Below are 27,224 nucleotides of genomic sequence, written 5' to 3'. Positions count from 1 at the left end.
TTTTCATAAATATGTCACTTAATAAAAATAATATGACATGGATTAAAATGTTTCTTTCAAACATTTTCAACAGTTGTACACACACACACACACACACACACACACACCTTAATTTAAAAATAACATCTTTTAGGCATTTTCCAACTTTTCTAAAGCTATGTGCTTTGATTGAAAAATCATGTTGTCACTAGGTTGCCAATTTTTTATGTTGTCTCCCATCTCAAAAGTTAATGTTCTTTCATCCCATCAGTTTCATTGTTAAGTATAATATGTATGTTGCATTTTATCCATAAAAATAAAGAGGAAAAAACTAAAAACATTATCATGAGAATTCTTATATTCAACTAGTCTGAGGTTACCATGGTGCTGGTGAAAGAAAAGGAGCTTTAAATTCAAAAGATTTGTGTCTGAGCCCAGTCTCTGTCACCTTCTAGCCAGATGGTGGTCTTGTGCAAGAATCACGAGGCACTAAGGTAATGGTGGATGTTTGTGCAAAAACTATTTACTAAACTTGTTTGAGTTGGTGCTTTTTAATCTGCGCTTTAAAAAAAAAGAAAAAGAATCTTTTCAATAGATACAGAAAAGACATTTGGCAAATTCAGTACTCATTCATGATTTTTTTACACTCAACATTTTACTGTATACCAAAGCAAGGAAAAGAAATAATAAAAGGCATAAAGATTAGAAAAGAAGAAATAAAATAGTCTCCATTTGCAAATAATATGATTATTTATGTACAAAAGCCTAAGGTATCTTCAACTATTAGAACTAATAAGATAATTTAGCAAGGTCATGGAATACAAGATTATTATATAAAAATCAGTAGTATTTTTTATGCTAGCAGCAAGCCATTGGAAAATAAATTTTTAAAACTTCCATTTAGAATAGCATCAAAAAACAAAAAAATACTTGTGAGTGCATTTAACAAAATATATGCAAAACATGTATACTGAAAACTACTACTATACTAAAAGCAAAATATTTGTGGTAGAAATGGAAGTAGCTGAGTAAATATATAGATACAGTATGTTTCTAGATGGGAAGAGGTAGGTGGAAGAGAATTGGCAAGATGTCAGTTCTCCACAAATATATCTGTAGATTCAGTGTGATCCCACTGAACCCGGGCCCCCTGTATTGGGAGTGTGGAGTCTTATCCACTGCACCACCAGGGAAGTCCCTCTCCCCCTGGCTCTTGACTGTGGAGTGGGTGCTCTCCTCTGCTGGCCATCCTGGAAGGTTTTCACCCTGCTTGAGCCCAGTTGCAACCTCTTCCACTACATCAGTTTGGAATCCTGTTGGCTGTAACAAGTGATGAAGTACATTAGCTCAATTCCAAAGATCTCTGCAAAATGGGGTTTGACAGCAAAGCATATGAGCAGATGGAAAAGACTCCAGAGTTCCCAGGGATGCTGGGGGCTTCCACAGACCTGCTTCTCTTATCATCCCAGCAGTAAATGACACCTTTCCTGACAGGCCAGACAGAAGTTGGGAGCAGGTGGAGGGCAGTCGCCAAAGGTTCATCTGAGTTTTATCAACTAACAGTCACATGCGGACTCCTACAGAGTGTCATCTTGTTTGTGAACTTTTATGCTCTAACACTTCATTCTCAGCTGTTGCTCTGCATTTGTGTAGCATTTTTATTACTGCACAGCAGCGCAGCCCTTAGCTCCATGTCTTTAGATGACAGATTGGGAACAGGCTTTTCTACCATGTGGCCCTCACTATGTCACACTGCAATGGGATAGCAGAAAGTTAGCCATAGAAGGAAATAATTGATAAATTGGATCCACAAAATTTTAAGAAACTGAAAACATAGATTTAGTGAAAAATATATAACACACTGGAGAATAAAAAAGGGAGTCTGGGGTGCAATTGTAATTGGTCATATTTTTTCTATAATGGAGGAATTCAACTAACCAGCATTTTATTGAGGATTTTCACATCTAGGTCCAAAAGTAAAATTGATCTATAATTGTCTTACAATTCCCTTACCTTGTTTTGGAGCCAGGGTTGTACCAGACTTGTTGAATGGGTAGAGCAGCTTTCCTGTTTTTGTCCTCGGCTTTGCAACAGTGTGTGAGGTGTTTCAAGGACTGGGAGGGAGGGGTTGCAAAGGGGCAGGAGGAAACTTCGGGGGTGATGGGTATGTTCATTATGCTGAATGTGGTGATGGTCGCAGGGATGGATACATACGCTCAAAGTCATCAAACTGTACACCTTTAAGTATGTGCTGTCAAGTTTATTGTATGTCAGTTATTCCTCAGTAAAGCTGTAAAAGAAACCACCTGCACACACTTAGGCCTGGGCTCTGCGCTTGGGCCCCCAAACATGGTGCCCTGGATTCCCCTGTGACTGGACCCTGGAAAATGGCCAGGCTTTGCCCACTGCCATTGCCTGGAAAACAGCACCAGGCAGGACACCAGGGACAACATTTAGATCGTGAGACTGTCCAGAAGGACAGTCAAGAATATCTCCTGTGCAAAACGATGATTTCCATTGGAACAACTTCTGGAAAGAGACCGAATCTTCACATGCTCCTTTCCAGGAGTCGGGAGAGTCTGCGGTTCCTCCCGCCAATGACCTCAAGGTTGGTTTGGAGGGGAGCACGAAGTCTCCACGTTTCTTCAGCAGGTTTGGCTGCCGTTGTTGGGCTTCCAGGGGCCATGTCACAGCCAACACTGGACAGTAGTGACAACAGAAATGACTTACAGAGGCTTCCGGATTCCTTGGACACACAGCCTGTTGGGACATGCAGGGGGAAACCAAGACGTTTTACTTCAGCCTTCCCCGGGGTTCCAGATGGATGTGTCGCTGGGCCAGTGTTCCTCTCAGGAGCACTAAGGATCTGAAGTCACAAACCCCACGTTCTTTAAGAAGGAATTACCAAAGCAGCCTTCACTAATTTACAGCGGGAATGAAGCAACACACAGGAGGAATGCTTATCTGATCTGCCTGCAACGGTGGAGGCGTTAAAGGGGATAAACTGTGTTACATTTAATGCCTAGAGAGGGGCTGTTGGTCATTGCTATAATTCTTGAGATATTTCTTAGTCGGATAGTATCACTTGACAGATGTCTTACAACCATCAGGAAATAAAGGCAAAAACACAGTCTCCTTTCAAAGTGACTTAGTGGTCAACGTGGTCTCCAGAGAAAACGGCCCCCAACCGCCAGGATAGCAGGCAGGAGATCAGGAGAGCTTGGGCCGCCTGGACAGACCTCAGGCCCCAAGAAGGCTAATTTCTCAAAAATGTTTCCCTGACAAAAATCAGCATTCATACATTTAGGCCTTTGAAAAGGCCTAAAGGTAGGAATAAAGGGAGTTTTCCCAGTTTGTGTTCTCCTACATCTCGACATGGGTAGAGTTGCTAGACAGAGCCTTGGCCTTCCACTCGGCGGAGGAGGACATCGCTGAGCCCAGCACGGCAGGGACCTCTGCAGCCCGTGTCTCTGAAACCAACAGGGAAGGTCCAGTGCTCACCTGGGCAGAGCAGGGCCTGCAGCTGCCCACACACATCGTGTGGATCGTGCCGTCCGAATTGGACAGTTCATGGATTCCTCCACTGAGGGGATGTGGTTGCTGCTTCCTCGGGTGGGGAAGGAACCCTTTCCACCTTCCTTCAGTGAATCACAGCTCCTCAAGATGAAATGACAAAAGTCAATCAGCCAAAGAAGACATATCAGGAAACCAGTGTGCCAAATGACATTCCCAGAAGCCTCCATCCTAGGCTAGCCCTCTCTCCCCTAACGCCCACCGCAATAGAGCTCTACCTGCCAGTTGCATTAATATTGTTTCGTGAGGAAATGACACGCCTGCCTGCAAAAGAGCAAAGGCTTTCCGGAAAACCCATGGATTCAGCAAACTAACTCTCCGAACCCCACCTGGAGAAATCCCATCAACTCTTACCTTTACTACAGGAATCCTTTCCAGCCTGTGTCAGCTACATCAAGCTCATCACCAGTTCTGAATAAACCGTCACTGATGGCGACCAAGGACAGTTACCTGAGGTCTGTCAAATCCACAGAGAACTGAAGTCCCCGGTCACCACCTGAATCTGACCTCACACCAAGGGGACAAGCTGCTACCAGGCCCTGCATGGTGGTCTGTGCATGAAGTGAGGGAACTTGTGAAGGAGGCCGCTCCTCAGACTGTGGCACTCCTGGAAGAGCTCTGCAGTGGACATGGAACTGTCGAAGGTTCCTGAGGGACTGATGTGATGATGCAATTCATGAGACTGAGGCTAAGGTAGCACGAATGCTGGTCCCCACATAAAGAGACATGACAGTCGACAAACTGTGAGTCCATCCAGACTGTATGTACTTCTCAGGTGCACGGATGCCTTCTTAATGTTCAAGTGTGTGTGCTGCCCCAAGCTGTCTTCCTTTAGCAGAAGACCCCCCCGCTAAAAATTTTAAGACTGACGTTTAAAATCTACTTCTCTAAAAGCTTCTCAAGGTATTAGTATACACAAATTTGAGTTCTATATATCTTAATTTTAAAAAATTGTACAGTTTACAGATATACTTTGTTCAGGAAAATGGAAAAGTTTTCTTGATTTAGGTAAGTACATTTAGAACAGCTAAATCCCAAAGACTAAAATATCAGGGATGAACATTTTCCATACGTAAGTCCACAAAAAAGTTTCCTTAGAAGAAAACTTGAAGAGGGAACTACATCGTGCTTTCTCAACCTGGCACTGTTGGTGTTTGGGTCCAGATCATTCTTGGCTGTGCAGGCTGTCCTGGGCATGGTAGGGTGTTAGCAGCACCCCTGGCCTCTCCCCACTAGATGCCAGAAGCCCCTCCCCTTCCTCCTCAGTTGTGACAACTAAAAATATTTCCAGACCAATGTCCCCTAGGGGGAAAACTGCCACTGGTTGAGAACCACTCAATTAGATGTACCTTCTCTTTCGTGAACATTCTCTCTGTGTGGTGCTATAATGCTCCATTCATGTACTATTTGTTTCCAGAAAGGGAAGAGCCATATAAAGTACTTCCTTTGCTGTTATTAGTTTATATCCTTTCTTTTTTAAAAAAGAAAAAGCTTGTAAGCTTTGGGAAAAAAAAAAAAAGAAAAAAACTTAGGTTTGCCTGAGTTCAGAGCCTCTGCCATGAGGCTGGAAAATCTAAAGACAGGTCATTGTACCCTAGTTTCTGGAAAGGCTGTAGGGGAGAAACATTTGCAAAGTATTTTTCATAAGAGGCTTTGTGAGCAGCTATAACAATGAAAGCCCCAGATGCTATCAGATGAAGGGCTGGTCTTACGGATCAATCCTGTGAAACTCAAAAAGAGAGATGCAATTTCTATTTCAGAAAAAAAAAAAAAAGTAATTTCGGTGTTTGGATATCTCTGGGTTTAATGACTGACTTTCAGGGCACTCAGGAACTTCAAGTACCAAACATGGGCTGTGGTCACACATGTCTGCCTTGGGTGTCCCACCCTCCTCCTCTGGGAACAGATGTGTGTTCCTGACATGCATTTGACATGTAACTTGAGATTCTGCTTCCACGTCTGCCAAGTTGGGGTCTGGGCTGGGAGCAGGGGAAGGACACCGGCTCTGAACTGTCAGACTCATGAAAAGGCATTGCATTATCAGCTCTGTAACAGTGAGGAGACCTCTCCACTCCATCAGCGAATAACTGGCAGTTGGTGATAGGTGTTTCTACTGTTTCTCAACTGCTCTGACACTGGGGTGAGGCGGGGGGACCCCATCCAGATTCAGCACCCACCTTGCCATTTACAATCTCTAATCCCATGGCATCCACTTTGGTGCTGCTGATGCCCAGGAGGACACCATTCTCTGAGGAGGTACGAAACTCCAATGTAATGTTCACATCTGATTGCACTTTGTTGCCTTTTTTTTTTGCGGTACGCAGGCCTCTCACTGCTGCGGCCTCTCCCTTTGCGGAGCACAGGCTCAGGGCCATGGCTCACAGGCCCAGCCGCTCCGCGGCATGTGAGATCATCCCGCACCGGGGCACGAACCCATGTCCCCTGCATCGGCAGGCGGACTCTCAACCGCTGCGCCACCAGGGAAGCCCTGTAGCCTCTTTGAAAAACACAAGGAAGACCCCCAGTTGGGGGGAACAGTAGCATGTTCTTTTCTTAAGGAAAGAGGAAATACAGGCTTGGAGAATTAAATGATCAATTTAGAACCTTAAGCAGAGAGATGTCTCATTGCCAAAGCCATGCTCTTTTCACTGTCAAGCTCTGCCTGCCTGGCAAATGGTTGCGCAGTGCTAGGAATGGGTATGCCCATTGTTCTGATGGCTGCATCCTTACCTTCAATCAAGTTTAAACTGGCCTCCCCGTAGCTTCCATCTGTTGGGGCTGGCCTTGCTGTCTGAAGCAAGAGAATTAAAAAGGTAGATGACACCTCGAGTTCAGAGGAGACCGTGCCTGCCCCCAAATCCACATTAATCGGGAGAGCCTCCCCAGGAGCGGCGGCAGCCCCGGGGCCCCCACTATTTTCAACTTGCCCTTAACTGAAGATCACAAACGGCCTCCTTTGCTGCCCGCAACCTGTCCCCGCATTCCTGAGTCTCAGAGAATCTCCTGTTAGAAGGTGCCCATCACGCCTCTAGCAACTGTCCCAGGTGAGCCTGGCCCGTTCCAGGGCTGCTTCACTAACGGCACACGCTCGCCTCCCCTCCTGAGTGGCTTAGAGCCCCAAGTCCACTCTGGATAAACAGAGTAATTTTACTCCGCTTTCTAATTTACGAAAAGAGATCATGACATCACGATGTCCAGCTTCTCTGCAAATACCCTCTGGCTTTTGAGCAATCACTTAATCACTGAGCATCACTAGGTGACAACGCACCGTTCCCAGCTTCTCTCCCCACCTCTCAGGCCTCGCAGGGTCCTTGCTTCTCGGAGCAGATGCTCTTTGCAGCGTGGGGTGGCCGCGGGTTTCTGCTTTCTACCGAGCTGGACAGCCTGGGTATGACTGGCCCCGCCCCCGGGGCTGAGACCACACCACCAAACCGTCAACGGCCACCAACCGTCCTACCAAAGTCACAAAACGCCGGGCAGTCACCTCTGGGCCCCGTCGCAACTTCCCTACTCCGCCCCCCGCCCCGGCTGCAGGTCGACTCCGCCCACTCTGCCAACCACCACGCCCACCGCCAGGTTGGTCCCATCCCGCTTCCCCGACCCCGCCCCTCTGAAGAAGGCCTACCCCGCCCATCCCACCCTGTCGCCACGCCCACTACCAGGTCGGCCTCACTCCCCTCAAGCCCTCCGTGGAGCTCAGGCCACACCCTCTGACGTGGTAGCTGCGCGCGGCCCTCAGTTCCGAGGCGCACATCCTTTCCCGCCACGTCTAGCGCTCGCGGGCCCGACTGGCAGGATAGACGACGCTTTCCGCGCTTCAGGGCGTAGCGCGCGCCTCACAACGCTAACCTGGAAGGTGAAGCTCTGAAGAACTTTGCCCCGGGTTTCCCGGTCTAAGGAGAGGAAAGGGCCCCAGAGAACCATGAAACTGCCCAAGCTGGCGGGGCCGAATATTCCATCAGGAGTCCAAGGCGGGCGAGGGCCGGGCCTCCGACGGAGAACGGCGGCTCCTGGGACTCCCGAGACCCGAGGCCGGGATAGGCCCGTCCAAGGGGGCGGCTCGGCCGCGGAGGGGGCCCAGGCCCCGGCCACTCCGGCCCGGTCTCCGCGCCGGCCTCCGGCCGGTCCCCCCGTGTTTCCTCCTCCCGGTTGTTTGCACCGTCCCTTCCGCGAGTAAATGACACCCACGGCCCCGTGACAGTGACCGGGAGGCGTGCACGCGCTGGACCCGGGCTGGGCCAGAGCTGCGGACCCGAGAAGCCGCCGGGGCTCGAGGCGGCGAGGCTTCCAGGTGAGACCCGGGGTCAGGGAACCAAACCCGGGCCGAGGCGGGGCCTGCGCCGTGGGTGAGCGGGGGCCGCGCCCGGTAAGAGTCCGGTGCTGGTGGTGGGAGCTCAGGTTCGGCGTGGTCTGGCCGATGCCCCGGGGGACACGGTAGGGCGTCACCGGCGCTGCCCCGGGTGGACGCTGATGGCTGCTGAGCAGAGAAGTGGTCCTGGAGAGGTGACCTTTAGAGTCACCCTGGCCTTCGCTGGTGACCTCAGTGCAGACCGTGTCAGGGGACCTTGGGGTGGACGCTGCATTGAGGAAAGAGGGAGAAAGGGAGGCGGGGGTGGAGACAGCCCTCTAAGAAGCTCAGACTTCTTAGGACGTGCTCCTCCACTCCCACATCTCAGCACCTCTGCGCCAGCTGTCCCTCCTGCCTAACAGCCTTCCAGTGCCACTCTAACCTCCTGCCCCCCAGCAGCAGACCCGTGCTTCATGCTCAGCCGTCAGACCTCAGCATCTCCATCACGTCCTCAGAGAAGCTTCCTCTGGCCCCCCAGAGGACCAGGTTAGATCAGTCCTCCGAAGTCCCTTCAGGCTGCTAGGGCAAAAATGCCATAGCCCGGCTGGCTTATAAACAACATCAGTTTACTTCTCCTAGTTCTGGAGGTGGAAGTCAGATCGGGGTGCCAGCATGGTTTGTAATCATATAGTTTTGAGATTTCTTTTAAAAACTCATTCATCCTACACCCTACACACTGGATTGTAAACTCTGAGGATGGGAGCAAATACCTGTTTTGCTTACCGTTGGATTCCTAACGTCTAACATGGTGGCTGGCGCGTGGTAGTTGCTCAATATATATTTATCGAGGAAGGAATGTTGTCTTTAACACCTTGGAAGTATAAGATTTTGTGGCTCCTTTCTTTTTTTCTGTTGTTCATTATCTACATTTGATCCCTGAGATCCATTTCTGTAATAAACAAAACTCCATCAGCATGACCTTGATTAATAATTTGGCCTAAAAATTCTCCCCTATAGATTACTTTTGGTCTAAGTCATCCAGGGAAAACTTTGTTTGTCAGGTCAGTGCTGCCATTCAGGAAGGAGGTAGCTGTTTCCAAAGGTTTTTAAAACAACATTCGGATTACTTGTGCCTCCTTGTTATTTATTAGGTGTGAAAAGTTTCATAAAGGATTTTGACACTGAGCCGCAGCTTCCTCCTCTGTAAGGTGAAGAACCTTACACTTACTCTGCCTGCTGCCGGGGATCAGTATGGTAACATGAGGTCATATATGTAAGAGCACTTTGAAAATTCTAGAACTCTTTCTAGAACCCTAAAACTCTAGAAACTTTAAGAAATATTTTTGTTATTCTTCCTTTTCAGTAATTGATCCAGGCCCCACTTCTCCAACCTTATGCGTTGTTTACAGCTCGCATTACCCATATGGAAGAATGAAAACACACTTTTTTGCTATCCTCCCTTTTAAACTTTGGTTTCTTCTTAAAGACACTTGGTGTCTCCTGAAAGGTTTCTTAAAGGTACTTAGAGTTGCAAATAATCCTTTTATCATCTGTGCAGGAGCTAAGCTCTCTAGTGTTTTATTTGCATCTTACAGTAAATGTAATGCAAAGCACATTTTCTAGTTGCTTCTCAATGGCAAGAAAACAATTCATTTGTGGATTGGAATCTTTAGGTATAAAATGTGCCATTCTTGACTATAGTATCTAAAAGCACATTAAACTTGAAGTATTTCAACAGAATGCAGACCAGTGCTCACCTAAGACAACCCATGAGAATTCTTTCTAATCAGGCATAAATATTGCATAGATGGTCTCATTTACATGATATATGCAGTACCTATAAATTTGTCACAAGCCATACAGAAAAATCCATTTCATTACTTTATAATCTCCCTTAATCACTATAATCATACTTAGTATGGTAATTAAGAGCGAGGGAATAGGGAGAGGTATACAGGTATAAGCACCTCTATTCAGGTTTCACTCTGCTACCTACCAGTTGTATAAGTAAGTGCAAATTATTTAACTTCTGTAAATGTCTTAACCCAAGGCTGGGAGGATGAAGGTGGCCAGGTGGAAAGTGCTGCTGTCCTAGAGGAAATGGGGATAGGGGTATGGGATGGAAATCACCTAAGCAAGTTAGGAGGGGAGTTTGCTTGCACTAGTGTGGCACAGGGTGAATGGGGTAAGGGAAAAGGGAAAAGAAGGATCACTTTTTGGCTAAGCATTCAGCAGCAGGGAGAGACTGGAAGCAATAGGGATTAGACTGAGGCCTAGGCAAAACAGGTGACAGTATTTTCCTAACAAAAACATGAGAACTCGTGGACAAGTACAAAGGAACTTATGTGGATAGTGTTACTAAATATCTAATTTGAACAGTTGAAGAAAGTATGGTGTTTATGGTATAGCCATACAATAGGAATGATCATTGGGGTGGGCTTGAAGAGATGGCCTTTCCTATCCCTTGGTGTCTGTCATCTTTTCCCCATTCCTGGAAATCAACAAATCTTACTTTCTTCCTTTCTCCATCTTTTCTCTCTTTCTAAACAAGCCTTAATAAGGAAATTAAGAATGTTTTTATTATTAGCTTTTATATCTTAAAGAGTGGGAGAATTGAATATTTTACATTTTTCTTCAAATGTCAACTAAGCTATTATTGTATAGACTCTCAAATGATATTTTCCCCTTTGATTGAAGTCCCCTCACTTCTTTCTAACAAAATGTAAACATCCTTTGTTACTGAGCAAGGGCTTACTGCCCAGTGTGCATGGAAGCCAATACTATTGCACCAGCCTTGAGGAAATAAGAGCTTTTATTACTAGGTCCACCAGCAAGGAGAACAGGAGGCAGGGCTCAACTCTGTCTTCCTGATCTTGGGTTTGGTCAAACTTTTATGAGTTTAGGAGGACAGACTGGTATGCAATTTCTTGCAGTCAGATATATTGCATCAACTATTGTTTAACTTAACTACTTAAGATTGGTGAAAAGACAAACATTTAAAGATAAATAACAATGCAGTTAATAAGGAGTCCTTTGCAATGCAATAGATGCCCCAAGGTAAACCATGATTAATTGCCAGGTATATGTGATAAAATAATTCAGAAGTGGGCAAGAAAGGTAGAAGTGGGCTGGGAAGAATTCACATAAGAGGGGGAATTTAAGAATGTCACATGTAGAGAGATGAGAAGAATAAATTTTAGATGGAGAAGTATAACAGGCAAGAGTAATGAAGTGGGAATGAGCCAAAAGCAAAGATCCAATTTTGGCTGGGACAGAGGGCCCGGGAGGTAAGGAGTTTGGGATGGTCCTCTATAGACTGTAGGGGATGGAACTCTAAGAGGGTGGAATTTATCTTACAGAGCCCTTGAGAGGCAAGAGGGGGCATAGTGATATAGCAAAGGAGCACTTTAGCAGTGCAAGCAGGCTGCATTGAGTAGACAGCCCCCTCAGGCTGGAAGAGACTGACACCAAGGTGGTAGGATAGATGAAGTCAGGAGGGCGTGACTTGGTCTGTTTTGTTCGTACCCCAGGACCAAGAATAGTGCCTCTCATATAGTTATTGCTGTATATGTATTTATTGAATGAGTGGAAAAAGACAAAAACTAGCAAATGGAAATAAAGTTGGGAATGCAAAACACATTTTGAAGGGAAAAGCAGTAACACTGGCTGACTCGTTGGATATGAGTATTAACATTATCCTGACATTTCTAACAATGGGATAATTTATAACCTATTGAAAGAATAGTAGCACCAATAAAAATAGGGAAATCCAGAGATGAAATTAATTGTGTGGGCTAGAGGTGGGGAGGAAATAGGCATGTTTGGACAAGGTGAGTCTGAGGTGCTGGGTGATACATCCAAGTGGAAATGCCTCGTAGCAGCAGGAACTGCATTTTGAAGGACAAGTCAGGACTGTGAATATTGATTTTTTGAATCTTTTGGAATACTTTGCACCTCGGATATGTTTGAAACCTTATATGTAGATGAGGTCAAAGTTAAAGACAGGAGAAACAGAAAGACAAAGTCAATATTGGAAATTTGGGGAGCATCCACATTTAGGGGATTGGAAGTGAAATTTATTAACATTTATCTGAGAAAAACACACACTGAATGTCTGCAGAGTGTGAAGTCAAGCAAAATGGAATTTTAGTATTTAAAGACTATTTTGTACATGATTAAAAACATAATATTAAGAGTGATAGTGATCGATGACCTGAAATGACTGAAATGAGTTCTCAGTGATTTAAGATCAGACTGGTAAGAGAAAAAACTATATAACAAAAATCAAGAACCATGTTTTATTTTTTGTGGGGAAAGCATAGCAAAGCAATAAATATTCTCTTAGCCAGCCTTATATTCACCTCCCCCGCTTCTAAGCCCACTCCTTCCCAAGCCCTCAATATTCATTCCCTGGCATATTCTCCTGTTTTCTGCATGGGCGTGTTAGACAGGTCTGAGAAGAATTGTATTTAATTTTAAAAATTTCCTTCCAGAGTGTTTTGGGTCAGATCATATAAGCCTTCTGTCTTTTCTTACCTGCTATTTGTACAGGTTTAAAATGACTACCCTGAGGCCTAACCAGATCCTCAATCAATTAAAAATTCATTTCTCATCATTTCATAGACAGTAAGTTAATTGGAGAAATCTGAAACACATGGAAATTTGTAGTTAATACTGACATAAGCAGAGATTTCAATTACCTTGAATATTTCACTTAATGAAGAACTGCAACCCCCCCAGGTCCCTGGACAGTCATGTAAAGTGATTGCAGGGACGGTGTCTTCCCTGCAAGAATGTTCAGTGTTATAAGCATGCTTTGATGTATCAAATTCAAATGCCCATGTGGAATTTAAATTGAGCCTGTTAATAGCCATAGGACTCAAGAGAGAGGATTTGTGTTGTCAACATGTTTTGTTTGTTTTTTGTTTTGTTTTTGTTTTGTTTTTATTTTAAATTAACTAATTTTTTTTTGCTTTACAATGGTGTGTGAGTTTCTGCTTTATAACAAAGTGAATCAGTTATACATATACATATGTTCCCATATCTCTTCCCTCTTGTGTCTCCCTCCCTCCCACCCTCTCTATCCCACCCCTCCAGGCTGTCACAAAGCACCGAGCTGATCTCCCTGTGCTATGCGGCTGCTTCCCACTAGCTATCTACCTTACGTTTGGTAGTGTATATATGTCCGTGCCTCTCTCTCGTTTTGTCACAGTTTACCCTTCCCCCTCCCCATTTCCTAAAGTCCATTCTCTAACAGGTCTGTGTCTTTATTCCTGTTTTAACCCTAGGTTCTTCATGACATTTTTTTTTCTTAAATTCCTTATATATGTGTTAGCATATGGTATTTGTCTTTCTCTTTCTGACTTACTTCACTCTGTATGACAGACTCTAGGTCTATCCACCTCATTACAAATAGCTCAATTTTGTTTCTTTTTATGGCTGAGTAATATTCCATTGTATATATGTGCCATCTTTATCCATTCATCCGATAATGGACACTTAGGTTGTTTCCATCGCCGGGCTATTGTAAATAGAGCTGCAGTGAACATTTTGGTACATGACTCTTTTTGAATTATGGTTTTCTCAGGGTATATGCCCAGTAGTGGGATTGCTGGGTCATATGGTAGCTCTATTTGTACTTTTTTAAGGAACCTCCATACTGTTCTCCATAGTGGCTGAACCAATTCACATTCCCACCAGCAGTGCAAGAGTGTTCCCTTTTCTCTACACCCTCTCCAGCATTTATTGTTTGTAGATTTTTTGATGATGGCCATTCTGATTGGTGTGAGATGATATCTCATTGTAGTTTGGATTTGCATTTCTCTAATGATTAGTGATGTTGAGCATTCTTTCATGTGTTTGTTGGCAGTCTGTATATCTTCTTTGGAGAAATGTCTATTTAGGTCTTCTGCCCATTTTTGGATTGGGTTGTTTGTTTCTTTGTTATTGAGCTGCATGAGCTGCTTGTAAATTTTGGAAATTAATCCTTTGTCAGTTGCTTCATTTGCAAATATTTTCTCCCATTCTGAGGGTTGTCTTTTGGTCTTGTTTATGGTTTCCTTTGCTGTGCAAAAGCTTTGAAGTTTCATTAGGTCCCATTTGTTTATTTTTGTTTTTATTTCCATTTCTGTAGGAGGTGGGTCAAAAAGGATCTTGCTGTGATTTATGTCATAGAGTGTTTTGCATGTGTTTTCCTCTAAGAGTTTGATAGTTTCTGGCCTTACATTAAGGTCTTTAATCCATTTTGAGCTTATTTTTGTGTATGGTGTTAGGGAGTGATCTAATCTCATACTTTTACATGTACCTGTCCAGTTTTCCCAGCACCACTTATTGAAGAGGCTGTCCTTTCTCCACTTTACATTCCTGCCTCCTTTATCAAAGATACAGTGACCATATGTGTGTGGTTTATCTCTGGGCTTTCTATCCTGTTCCATTGATCTATCTTTCTGTTTTTGTGCCAGTACCATACTGTCTTGATTACTGTGGCTTTGTAGTATAGTCTAAAGTCAGGGAGCCTGATTCCTCCAGCTCTGTTGTTTGTTTTCAAGATTGCTTTGGCTATTCAGGGTTTTTTTGTGTTTCCATACAAATTGTGAAATTTTTTGTTCTAGTTCTGTGAAAAATGCCAGTGGTAATTTGATGGGGATTGCATTGAATCTGTAGATTGCTTTGGGTAGTAGAGTCATTTTCACAATGTTGATTCTTCCAATCCAAGAACATGGTATATCTCTCCATCTATTTGTATCGTCTTTAATTTCTTTCAGCAGTGTCTTATAATTTTCTGCATACAGGTCTTTTGTCTCCTTAGGTAGGTTTATTCCTAGATATTTTATTCTTTTTGTTGCAATGGTAAATGGGAGTGTTTTCTTGATTTCACTTTCAGATTTTTCATCATTAGTGTATAGGAATGCTAGAGATTTCTGTGCATTAATTTTGTATCCTGCTACTTTACCAAATTCATTGATTAGCTCTAGTAGTTTTCTGGTAGCATCTTTAGGATTCTCTATGTATAGTATCGTGTCATCTGCAAACAGTGACAGCTTTACTTCTTCTTTTCTGATTTGGATTCCTTTTATTTCCTTTTCTTCTCTGATTGCTGTGGCTAAAACTTCCAAAACTCTGTTGAATAAGAGTGGTGAGAGTGGGCAACCTTGTCTTGTTCCTGATCTTAGTGGAAATGCTTTCAGTTTTTCACCATTGAGGATGATGTTTGCTGTGGGTTTGTCATATATGGCCTTTATTATGTTGAGGAAAGTTCCCTCTATGCCTACTTTCTGCAGGGTTTTTATGATAAATCGGTGTTGAATTTTGTCAAAAGCTTTCTCTGCATCTATTGAGATGATCATATGGTTTTTCTCCTTCAATATGTTAATATGGTGTATCACGTTGATTGATTTGCGTATATTGAAGAATCCTTGCATTCCTGGAATAAACCCCACTTGATCATGGTGTATGATCCGTTTAATGTGCTGTTGGATTCTGTTTGCTAGTATTTTGTTGAGGATTTTTGCATCTATGTTCATCAGTGATATTGGCCTGTAGTTTTCTTTCTTTGTGACATCCTTGTCTGGTTTTGGTATCAGGGTGATGGTGGCCTCATAGAATGAGTTTGGGAGTGTTCCTCCCTCTGCTATATTTTGGAAGAGTTTGAGAAGGATAGGTGTTAGTTCTTCTCTAAATGTTTGATAGAATTCGCCTGTGAAGCCATCTGGTCCTGGGCTTTTGTTTGTCGGAAGATTTTTAACCACCGTTTCAATTTCAGTGCTTGTGATTGGTCTGTTTATATTTTCTATTTCTTCCTGATTCAGTCTTGGCACGTTGTGCATTTCTAAGAATTTGTCCATTTCTTCCAGGTTGTCCATTTTATTGGCATATAGTTGCTTGTAGTAATCTCTCATGATCTTTTGTATTTCTGCAGTGTCTGTTGTTACTTCTCCTTTTTCATTTCTAATTCTATTGATTTGAGTCTTCTCCCTTTTTTTCTTGATGAGTCTAGCTAATGGTTTATCAATTTTGTTTATCTTCTCAAAGAACCAGCTTTCAGTTTTATTGATCTTTGCTATCGTTTCCTTCATTTCTTTTTCATTTATTTCTGATCTGATCTTTATGATTTCTTTCCTTCTGCTAACTTTGGGGTTTTTTTGTTCTTCTTTCTCTAATTGCTTGAGGTGCAAGGTTAGGTTTTTTATTTGAGATGTTTCCTGTTTCTTAAGGTAGGATTGTATTGCTATAAACTTCCCTCTTAGAACTGCTTTTGCTGCATCCCATAGATTTTGGGTCGTCGTGTCTACATTGTCATTTGTTTCTAGGTATATTTTTATTTCCTCTTTGATTTCTTCAGTGATCACTTCGTTATTAAGTAGTGTATTGTGTAGCCTCCATGTATTTGTATTTTTACAGATCTTTTCCTGTAATTGACATCTAGTCTCATAGCGTTGTGGTCGGAAAAGATACTTGATACAATTTCAATTTTCTTAAATTTACCAAGGCTTGATTTGTGACCCAAGATATGATCTATCCTGGAGAATGTTCCATGAGCACTAGAGAAAAATGTGTATTCTGTTGTTTCTGGATGGAATGTCTTATAAATATCAATTAAGTCCATCTTGTTTAATGTATCATTTAAAGCTTGTGTTTCCTTATTGATTTTCATTTTGGATGATCTGTCCATTGGTGAAACTGGGGTGTTAAAGTCCCCTACTATGAATGTGTTACTGTCGATTTCCCCTTTTATGGCTGTTAGTATTTGCCTTATGTATTGAGGTGCTCCTATGTTGGGTGCATAAATATTTACAATTGTTATATCTTCTTCTTGGATCGATCCCTTGATCATTATGTAGTGTCCTTCTTTGTCTCTTCTAACAGTCTTTATTTTAAAGTCTATTTTGTCTGATATGAGAATTGCTACTCAAGCTTTCTTTTGGTTTCCATTTGCATGAAATATCTTTTTCCATCCCCTCACTTTGAGTCTGTATGTGTCTCTAGGTCTGAAGTGGGTCTCTTGTAGACAGCAAATATATGGGTCTTGTTTTTGTATACATTCATTCGATCTGTGTCTTTTGGTCGGAGCATTTAGTCCATTTATATTAAGGTAATTATCAATATGTGTGTTCCTATTCCCATCTTCTTAATTGTTTTGGGTTCATTATTGTAGGTCTTTTCCTTCTCTTGTGTTTCTTGCCTAGAGAAGTTCCTTTAGCAGTTGTTGTACAGCTGGTTTGGTAGTGAACTCTCAGGTTTTGCTTGTCTGTAAAGGTTTTAATTTCTCCATCAAATCTGAATGAGATCCTTGCTGGGTAGAGTAATCTTGGTTGCAGGTTTTTCTCCTTCATCACTTTAAATATGTCCTGGCAGTCCCTTCTTGCTTGCAGAGTTTCTGCTGAGAGATCAGCTGTTAACCTTATGAGGATTCCCTTGTGTGTTATTTTTCCCTTGCTGCTTTTAATATGCTTTCTTTGTATTTAATTTTTGACAGTTTGATTAATATGTGTCTTGGCATGTATCTCCTTGGATTTATCCTGTATGGGACTCTCTGTGCTTCCTGGACTTGATTAACTATTTCCTGTCCCATATTAGGGAAGTTTTCAACTATAATCTCTTCAAATATTTTCTCAGTCCCTTTCTTTTTCTTTTCTTCTTCTGGAACCCCTATAATTCGAATGTTGGTGCATTTAATGTTGTCCCAGAGGTCTCTGAGACTGTCCTCAGTTCTTTTCATTCTTTTTTCTTTATTCTGCTCTGCAGTAGTTTTTCCACTATCTTTCAGGTCACTTATCCGTTCTTCTGCCTCAGTTATTCTGCTATTGATCCCATCTAGAGTATTTTTCATTTCATTTATTGTGCTGTTCATCGTTGTTTGTTTCATCTTTAGTTCTTCTAGGTCCTTGTTAAATGTTTCTTGCATTTTGTCTATTTTATTTCCAAGATTTTGGATCATCTTTACTATCATTATTCTGAATTCTTTTTCAGGTAGACTGCCTATTTCCTCTTCATTTGTTAGGTCTGGTGGGTTTTTATCTTGCTCCTTCATCTGCGGTGTGTTTTTCTGTCTTCTCATTTTGCTTATCTTACTGTGTTTGGGGTCTCCTTTTTGCAGGCTGCAGGTTCATAGTTCCCATTGTTTTTGGTGTGTGTCTCCAGTGGCTAAGTTGGTTCAGTGGGTTGTGTAGGCTTCCTGGTGGAGGGGACTGGTGCCTGTGTTCTGGTGGATGAGGCTGGATCTTGTCTTTCTGGTGGGCAGGTCCACGTCTGGTGGTGTGTTTTGGGGTGTCTGTGGAGTTATTATGATTTTGGGCAGTCTCTCTGCTAATGGGTGGGGTTGTGTTCCTGTCTTGCTAGTTGTTTGGCGTAGGATGTCCAGCACTGTAGCTTGCTGGTCGTTGAGTGAAGCTGGGTGCTGGTGTTAAGATGGAGGTCTCTGGGAGATTTTCGCCATTTGATATTATGTGGAGCTGGGAGGTCTCTTGTTGACCAGTGTCCTGAAGTTGGCTCTCCCACCTCAGAGGTACAGCACTGACTCCTGGCTGCAGCACTAAGAGCCTTTCATCCACACGGCTCAGAAGAAAAGGGAGAAAAAGTAGAAAGAAAGAATTAGTACAAGTAAAAAGAAAGAAAAAGAAAGAAGGACAGGAGGGAGGAAGGGAGGAAGGAAGGAAGGAGGGAAGGAAGGATAAAAAGAAGGAAAGAAGATAAAGTAAAATAAAATAACATACAATATAATAAAGTTATTTAAAAATTATTAAGAGAAAAAAAACCAAAAACAAACAAAATAACGGACGGATAGAACCCTAGGACAAATGGTGGAAGCAAAGCTATACAGACAAAATGTCACACAGAAGCATACACATACACACTCATAAAAAGAGGAAAAGGGGAAAATATCATAAATCTTGCTCCCAAAGTCCACCTCCTCAATTTGGGATGATTCATTGTCTCTTCAGGTATTCCACAGATGCAGGTACATCAAGATGATTGTGGAGCTTTAATCCGCTGCTTCTGAAGCTGCTGGGAGAGATTTCCCTTTCTCTTGTTTGTTCTCACAGCTCCCAGGGGCTTAGCTTTGGATTTGGCCCCGCCTCTGCGTGTAGGTCGCTGGAGGGCGTCTGTGTTTTCGCTCAGACCGGACGGGGTTAAAGGAGCCGCTGAGTCGGGGGCTCTGGGTCAGAGGCCGGGGGGAGGGAGGGGCACGGAGTGCAGGGTGGGCCTGCGGCGGCGGAGGCCAGTGTGACGTTGCACCAGCCTGAGGCGCGCCGTGCGTTCTCCCGGGGGACTTGTCCCTGGATCCCGGGACCCTGGCAGTGGCGGGCTGCAGAGGCTCCCTTGAAGGGGGCTGTGGAGAGTGACCTGTGCTCGCACACAGGCTTCTTGGTGGCGGCAGCAGCAGCCTTAGTGTCTCATGCCTGTCTCTGGGGTCCGCGCTTTTAGCCGCGGCTCGTGCCCGTCTCTGGAGCTCCTTTAAGCAGCGTTGTTAATCCCCTCTCCTCGCGCACCAGGCTGTGTTGTCAACATTTTTAAATTATTTTTTTTTTACAACTCTCTTGAGGTATATTAAGTACAGTTAAACAGCAGATATGTAAAATGACTGGTTTTGATATATGTATAGACCCATGAAACCATCACCACTAACAAAATAGTCAGCAGTTCCATCACCCCAAAAAGGCTCCTCATGCCAATTTGTAAATCTATTCCTCTCTCCTTGACCTCAGTCATTTTCTAGATTTTTATATAAGTGATATCATACAATATGTATTTTTGTGTAAGGCTTTTTTCATTCAGCACAATACTGATATTTCTAAGATTCATCCATGTTGTTGATACATCAATTGTGTATTCCTTGTTATTTCTATGTAATATTCCAGTATATGAATATACCACACTTTATCAGTTCTTATATTGATGGACATCTGGGATGTTTCTAGTTTTTGGCTACTACAAATAAATCTCCTAAGGATGTGTATCTACAAGTCTTTGTGTAGATATATGTTTTTATTTCTCTGATAAAAACCAAGAATAGAATAGAATGGACATGTGATGGATGTATATTTCACTTTTTAAAGAAATTACCAAACTGTTTTCCAAGGTGGTTGAACCATTGTACATTCCCACCAACAGTGTACAAGAGTTACAGTTGCTCAGCATCCTTGTGAACACTTCGCCATTCTAGATGGTATATAGTTGAATCTTTTTGTGGTTTTAATTTACATTTTCCTAATGACTAATGATGATGAGTATCTTTTCTTCTGCATTTGGTCATTCATATTTCTTCTTTTGTGAAGTATCCATATCTTTTGCTCCTTTGTAATTGGGTTGTTTGTATTATTGTTGAGTTATAAGAGTTCTTTATATATTCTGGATACAAGAGCAGGACCGCTCCTGATGAATTATCTTTGTTTTCTTTCATCTGAGAATGTCCTTATTTCACTTTTATCTCTGAAAGATACTTTTATATTTTCACCGGATGTAGAATTCTGGGTTGATAAACCCGTTTCTTTTTGTACATTAAAGATGTAGTTCTGCTATCTTCTGGCCTTTGGGATTTCTCCTGAGAAATTCATAGATATTTGAATCATTGTTCCTCGGTATGTAATGTGTACTTTTTTCCTCTAGCTGATTTCAATAATTCTTTAATTATTTTTGGATTTTAGAAGTTTGATTATTGTTGTTGAGGCATTGTTTTATTCGAAATTTTTCTGTATGGAGTTTGCTGAGTGTCTTGAATCTGTAAATTTATGTATTTCACTAAATTTGGGGGACTTCTTGCCATTCTTGATGAAAAAATTTTTTTTGTTCCAACCACTCTCTCTTCTGCCTATGGGACTCCAATTATGCTGTGTTAGATCTGTAGAAGTTGTCTACCTGACACTCTGGGGTTTTTTTCAATCTTTTATCTCTCTGTTATGTTGGATAATTTTCATTGTTCTATTTTCAAGTTTGCTGACCCTTTCCTTTATCATCTACATTCTGATACTGAGTCCATCCAGTGATTTTCTTCACTTCAGATATTGTATTTTTCAGTTCAGTAATTTTCAGTTGGTTCCTTTTTCTATTTTCCATTTCTCTGTTGAGAATTTGTATCATTTCATTCATTTCAGATGTGTTTACCCTGACCTTATATAGCATAGATATAATCACTGCTTTAAGGTTTTTGTCTGATAGTTCCATTTTGAGGTTGGCATTTTTTTCCCCTTGAGAATTCGCCCTATTTTCCTGGTTGTATATATCAATATGTTGAAAGATTTTGAGTTGTATCCTGGACATAACAAATGTGAATGTTATATATTGTAGACCCTGGGTCCTATTATATGTCACTGAAGAATTGTTGATGTTTTGTGTTTTAGTAAGAAATCGACTAGATTATGTTCAGAACATAAGTTCTGTCACACTTTCTGTTGGTTATATATCAACTAACACACACACACACACACACACACACAAATGCATACCTTTCACTTGACTTCGGGAATTGCTATACGAGTCAGCAATAATTCACTGATTTGTCTAGTCACTTTATCAGTTTAGGATTCCTCTCCTTTTTCTCCCCAACTTTACTCAATTCCAGTATAACAATGAGAGGAGGAAAAAGTGTTCTCTTTTAGGTTAGCCTATTAAGAAGTGCTTTCTTCAGTTCATTTCTGATCTCACCTAGAAGACTGAAAGATTTTCACAGAGTCTTCTGAGTTTGAACATTTTTTTCCAGCCAGACTTAGTGAGTTTAGCCTGCCAGATGATTTTCCACATTTTGCCTTTCTCACTCGTATTTTTTCTTAAACTCCATGATCAATTTAATCCAACTTCAAAGGTACAGAATTACATTTTTAAAATTTTTTATAAATTTATTTATTTAGGGCTGCATTGGGTCTTCATTGCTGTGCACGGGCTTTCTCTAGTTGTGGTGAGCGGGGGCTACTCTTCTCTAGTTGCGGCGAGCGGGGGCTACTCTTTGTTGTGGTGCACGGGCTTCTCATTGCAGTGGCTTCTCTTGTTGTGGAGCACGGGCTCTAGGCACGTGGGCTTCAGTAGTTGTGGCTCGTGGGCTCAGTAGTTGTGGCTTGCAGGCTCTAGAGTGCAGGCTCAGTAGTTGTGGTGCACAGGCTTAGTTGCTCTGCGGCATGTGGGATCTTCCTGGACCGGGGCTCGAACCCGTGTCCCCTGCATTGGCTGGCGGTTTCTTAACCACTGCACCACCAGGGAAGTCCCAGAATTACATTTAAATCAAACAGTATTAATCAGACTCATTAATTTCCTAACCACACCTAAATCCTGCTTACCTTTCTAGTCTGGTTGCAAATGGTTACACACCATTTTGGTTACATACCACATGTAACCTCTGGTGTGTCTGTTCCTCACAAGCTCCCATCTGCTCCCTTGACTGATGTTCTTTCCCTAATTGTTCTCTTCTGAGCACCTAATAGCGACACAACTCAGTGCTTTTCAATTTTTATTAAAGCTTTTTACTGTGTTTTTATTCATAACAGACAGTCACATTTGGACTTTGAACACATGCTAAAAATTAAATTGTTGATGAAATGCTTGATGTTTATAATGCTTCTGACTAAAACAAACTGCCATAAACTTTACTCTTTCATGTCAATGAAATTCCTCTAATTATGTAAACAGAGACCACCACAGCTTTTCAATATTCAAGATAGGAGTTTGTGTTTTAATACTTTATAATTAAATATTACCCACTACATATACTCTGAGAAGAAAATATCATTTCTAAATTGTGTTACTCAGAGAGAAAAAAATGATTTCCATTATGTTTTCACCCAAGTCCTTGCTTCAGACAACTGTGATGGGTCCCATTGCTGGACCCTGAGAGAGTTTGAAAGGAACATGAGCTATGTCTTTGTCACAGTTTGAAAAAATCCTGATAGTTTTGACACTTCAGAATATTAAGCTGAAAATTTCACTACATATTGATATTATGAAAACTGTTCAGCCTATAGAACTTCTTTTGGGAATATCTTGCAAAAGAGGCTTATTCTGCCGTTTGCTCTATGCTTTTTAGATGGCTCAGAGGAATTACATTTGCAAAGGACTTTTGAAATTTATAGGAAGAACTACACTGCTGAGGTATTTTTGGGAAAAAATGATAAACTAATATTCAACTCAACAATTATCTACTAATAATCTCCCATAGGTCCTAATTATTTTAGCTCCGGGAGAAATGCCCAAGAAATATCCAACACAGTATAGACCTTCCAGGAGCTATGAACCAATTAACAGATTGTTGAGGAGCACATACAATCTGAGGGGGAAAATGAGCATAAATAAGAACCATTAAAAACAAAAATACTAATTTGAAAAGATACATGCATTCTACTGTAGCACTGCAATAAGTAGCATTATTTACAGTATCCAAGATACGGAAGCAACACAAGTGTCCATCAACAGACAAATGGATAGAGAAGATGTGGTACATGTACATACAGTAGAATACTATTCAGCCATTAAAAATTTAAAAAGAATGAAATTTTGCTCTTTTGCAACAACATGGGTGGAATTGGAGGGTATTATGCATAGTGAAATAAATCATACAGAGAAAGATAAATACTGTTTGATATATAAATGACAAAGCTTGCAGTAGTGAGAAGAGTCCTGGGCCAGTCCTTAATCCAGCCAGCTGGCTGAGACACCTCCATTCTGACATTCTCACCATTCTCTCAAATTCAATACATTCAAAGCTTAAGTTCATAATTTTTCTCAATTTACCTCGTGTCTGTGGAACCACCGTTCTCATTGTCCAAGCTCCCGATCTTTTACTGCCTAAAGCTAATGTACTGCTGGAGCCTCTAACATTCCTATACACCTCTCTTGTCCTTTATCACTGCCCTGGTATCAGCCACCACTCAATTAGTGTTGCTCAACTGGCTGACTCAGGCTGCACTCTCCATCTAGTTTATGATTTCAAATGCACCGTTTCATCACACCACTCTCCTAATGGAAAACCCTGACACTTCATAAGGCATTGCATCCAGTCTTCTTCCTACCTCCTTAACTTTTGGGCTCTCCATGATTAGGCCCCATCCACTCTGTTCTCTCTCCACCTACCCGTTCTCCCACCTGCCCCCCATTATTCCTAACAGCCCCCTTTCTTTCAGCTGGGCAGCTTAGACCCATGTGTCATGGTTCCACACCTCCTCTCTAGACCCAAACAACACCATGCATAAGAAAGCACTTTGTAAATTGTCTGTGGCCCACAAAAGCTGCTGTTGTGCATTCTGCAAAGCCTAGTTACAGCTGCCTCTTTAAACCTTCCCAGACCTGTCTTTCTCATGGTACCACAACTTAGCCCTTGATTTATAGTGTTCTAAGGTGAGAATACACATGTCTCCTGGCCCATCAATTCTAACAGAGCATTTTATCTATTTTCATCTCAATTTCTGGTTTGGATACTAAATTGGCACTTAATTCATAAGCCTGTGTTGAATATGGTTGTTCCATATCCAGTCACATGTACATCATCCCTAATTATGATGCATCCTTTTAGAGATGGTTGTACAGACAGACAATATAGGAAAATCAATAAGGTATTATATAAATCAGGCTTCATAAAGGTTATACCAGCTGTGTTAAATGCATTGGTTAGTTTTCTTTTTCTTGTTGCTGGTGTTTAATAAAGCTTGTCTTTAAACCAACTGATCCTTGCACTTTTTTTTGCCAGCAGGTGTGACTAAGGATTACATTTCACTGAGGATTAAGGTCAGTGTTATTGGCTTATCCAGATGTTCTCCTTCTTTTTGAGTCAATTTTAGTAATATTTCCAAATATATGCCTTTCCATGGTTGGTATCATAACCACACCTTACAGGTAGAAGATTGAGGCTTAAAAACAGCACTGGAGGGCTTCCCTGGTGGCGCAGTGGTTGAGAGTCCGCCTGCCGATGCAGGGGACACGGGTTCGTGCCCCGGTCCGGGAAGATCCCACATGCTGTGGAGCAGCTGGGCCCGTGAACCATGGCTGCTGAGCCTGCGCGTCCGGAGCCTGTGCTCCGTAATGGGAGAGGCCACAACAGTGAGAGGCCTGCGTACTGCAAAAAAAAAAAAAAAAAAAAAAGCACTGGATACTATGGGAAGAAAGTATGGTTGTTCCTCAAAAAATTAAAAATAGACTTAGACTAGTCTACCGTATGATCCAGTAATTCCACTTCCAGGTATATACCCAAAAACATCAAAAGTAGGAACTCAAAGAAATATTTGTTTACCCATATTCAAAGCATTATTCACAATAGCCAAAAGGTGGAAGCAACCCCAGTGCACACTGATGGATGAATGGATAAACAAAATATGGTATATACACATGATGGAATATTACTTAGCCTTAAAAAGGAAGGAAACTAACACATACTACATCATGGATGATCCTATAGGACATTATGCCAAATGAAATAAGCCAGTCACAGACAGACAGACAAATGCTGAATGATTCCACTTATATGCGGTGACTAGAGTAGTCAAACTCCTACAGACAGAAAGTAAAATTGGTGGTTGCCAGGAGCTGGGGAGAGAGGGGAGCTGGGAATTAGTGTTTAATGGGTACACAGTTTGTTTCGCAAGATGAAATGAGTCTTGGAGCTGGATGGTGGTGATGGTTGCACAACAGTGTTAAAGTACCTAAAACCAGAGAACTATACACTTAAAAATGGTTAAAGTAATGGTTAAATAACTTAAAAAATGGTTAAGATAGTGGTAAAAATGTTTTAAAAATATATTTATTTTTGGCTGTGTTGGGTCTTCGTTGCTGCTTGCGGGCTTTCTCTAGTTGCAGCGAGCGGGGGTTACTCTTGGTTGTGGTGCACGGGCTTCTCATTACGGTGCCTTCTCTTGTTGTGGAGCACCGGCTCTAGGCGTGTGGGCTCAGTAGTTGTGGCACACGGGCTCTAGAGCGCAGGCTCAGTAGTTGTGGCGCACGGGCTTAGTTGCCCCGCGGCACGTGGGATCTTCCCAGACCAGGGCTTGAACCCCTGTGCCCTGCATTGGCAGGTGGATTCTTAACTACTGCACCACCAGGGAAGCCCCAGTAAAAATGGTTTTATGCTATCTATATTTTACCACAATTTTAAAAAACAGTGATGGATTAACTAAGCAAATGCTTGGGCCACCAAAAATAGGTTTTGAAAATAATCTGCTGTTTCAATAAAAGCATCATGGGAAAAATATGATCTTCAACAAATTATGTTGCATGTCTTTTAAGATGTAGATTTTAAAAAAATTTTGAATTATTTGGTAGGGAGGGAAGGGGTATCAATCTTTCTAGGCCCTTGGAGCCTGTAGAGTGGGATTGCCAGATTTAGCAAATAAAAAATATATGATATCATGGAATAGTTAAAAACATGTTCATTGTTTATCTGAAATTCAAATTTAACTGGGTGTCCTGTAGTTTATCTGGCAACCTTACACTAAAGACCTGAATCCTGCCTTGCTGAGAGAGGTTAAGGAACCAGCATAAGGCCCTGCAGTGAGAGTCAGAACCAGGTGTCTGAGCTGCAGCCCAGGTTCTTTACCATCACGGGGAGACAGCCAAACCAAGGGTGGCTCTACGTGTGCTCTGTAAAGGCCAAAGGGGACAGAGCTGGGTGCTCCCTTGAGGGGGTCTTCTAAGAGAGGCCTTGGGAATAGTTATAACCACAAAAGGCCCAAACTCTGTTTTAGCTTTATTAATAAGTTGGGAGGGGGAGAGAGGGGCAAAAGCCCATGGCAACTCTACAACCTGCTGTCTGTCCTGGTTTGGATCTTTTCCTCACCCAGTGTGATGAACCAAGGTCTAGAATGTCTGAGCAGTCATCTCCCGCTGTAGATGGTTTCCATAGAAAAATGAACAGAAAGGCCACCCACGGCACAGTGAGGAGGCCCCTTGTGCATTTTCACTGCTGAGATGGCAAATGCCCTTTTCCTAATCCAGCTGTCAAGTGAGCTGCCTTACATCTGCAGTTGTCTGAATTCCTGGCATTCCCACAGTTGGCTGCTACCTTTCTTAATATCTTCATGCAGTTGTTTACTGGGAAGGAATTGCATCAGCCAGGAGGTGCAGATAGCCACAAGGGTTCAGAAACATGAGCAAGGCGCAGAAGGACAGGGCCCAGGACCACATTTGTCTTCCTTGTTCATGAAATTAAAATCTTTCACAGAAATAGAAATTGAACCTATCACCTTCCATATTATAAAAGCAGGTCATTTCTAAGAGTGGTAGAGACCTCTCTTCAAGTAATCATTTGCAAAGTGCAATCATTTTTCTGAAGCAAATGGAATAGTAGCCATTTTTTTTTAACATCTTTATTGGGGTATAATTGCTTTACAATGGTGTGTTAGTTTCTGCTGTATAACAAAGTGAATCAGTTATACATATACATATGTTCCCATATCTCTTCCCTCTTGCGTCTCCC

The 27,224-nt window shown here is 42.2% G+C and overlaps 2 long non-coding RNA genes across 2 annotated transcripts; one reads left to right on the top strand and one right to left on the bottom strand.

The window, feature by feature from the left end:
* Positions 1-1,998: 1,998 nt before the first annotated feature.
* On the bottom strand, positions 1,999-7,219 carry LOC111162988 (uncharacterized). The gene is made up of 3 exons (XR_016387587.1): positions 6,283-7,219; positions 3,481-3,636; positions 1,999-2,845 (listed from the first exon to the last, which is right to left on the bottom strand). It is a non-coding gene; the product is annotated as an uncharacterized LOC111162988 (long non-coding RNA).
* On the top strand, positions 7,159-27,224 carry LOC149747600 (uncharacterized). Its single transcript, XR_016387586.1, has 2 exons — positions 7,159-7,843; positions 24,510-27,224. It is a non-coding gene; the product is annotated as an uncharacterized LOC149747600 (long non-coding RNA).

This window comes from Delphinapterus leucas, chromosome 14 (genome assembly GCF_059928025.1).
Source record: "Delphinapterus leucas isolate spDelLeu-1000000601 "Yukka" chromosome 14, BTC_Dleu_Yukka2, whole genome shotgun sequence".
Taxonomy (NCBI): domain Eukaryota; kingdom Metazoa; phylum Chordata; class Mammalia; order Artiodactyla; family Monodontidae; genus Delphinapterus; species Delphinapterus leucas.
The sequence above is the reverse complement of the archived record's forward strand: the minus strand, read 5'-3'. Positions and strand labels throughout refer to the sequence as shown.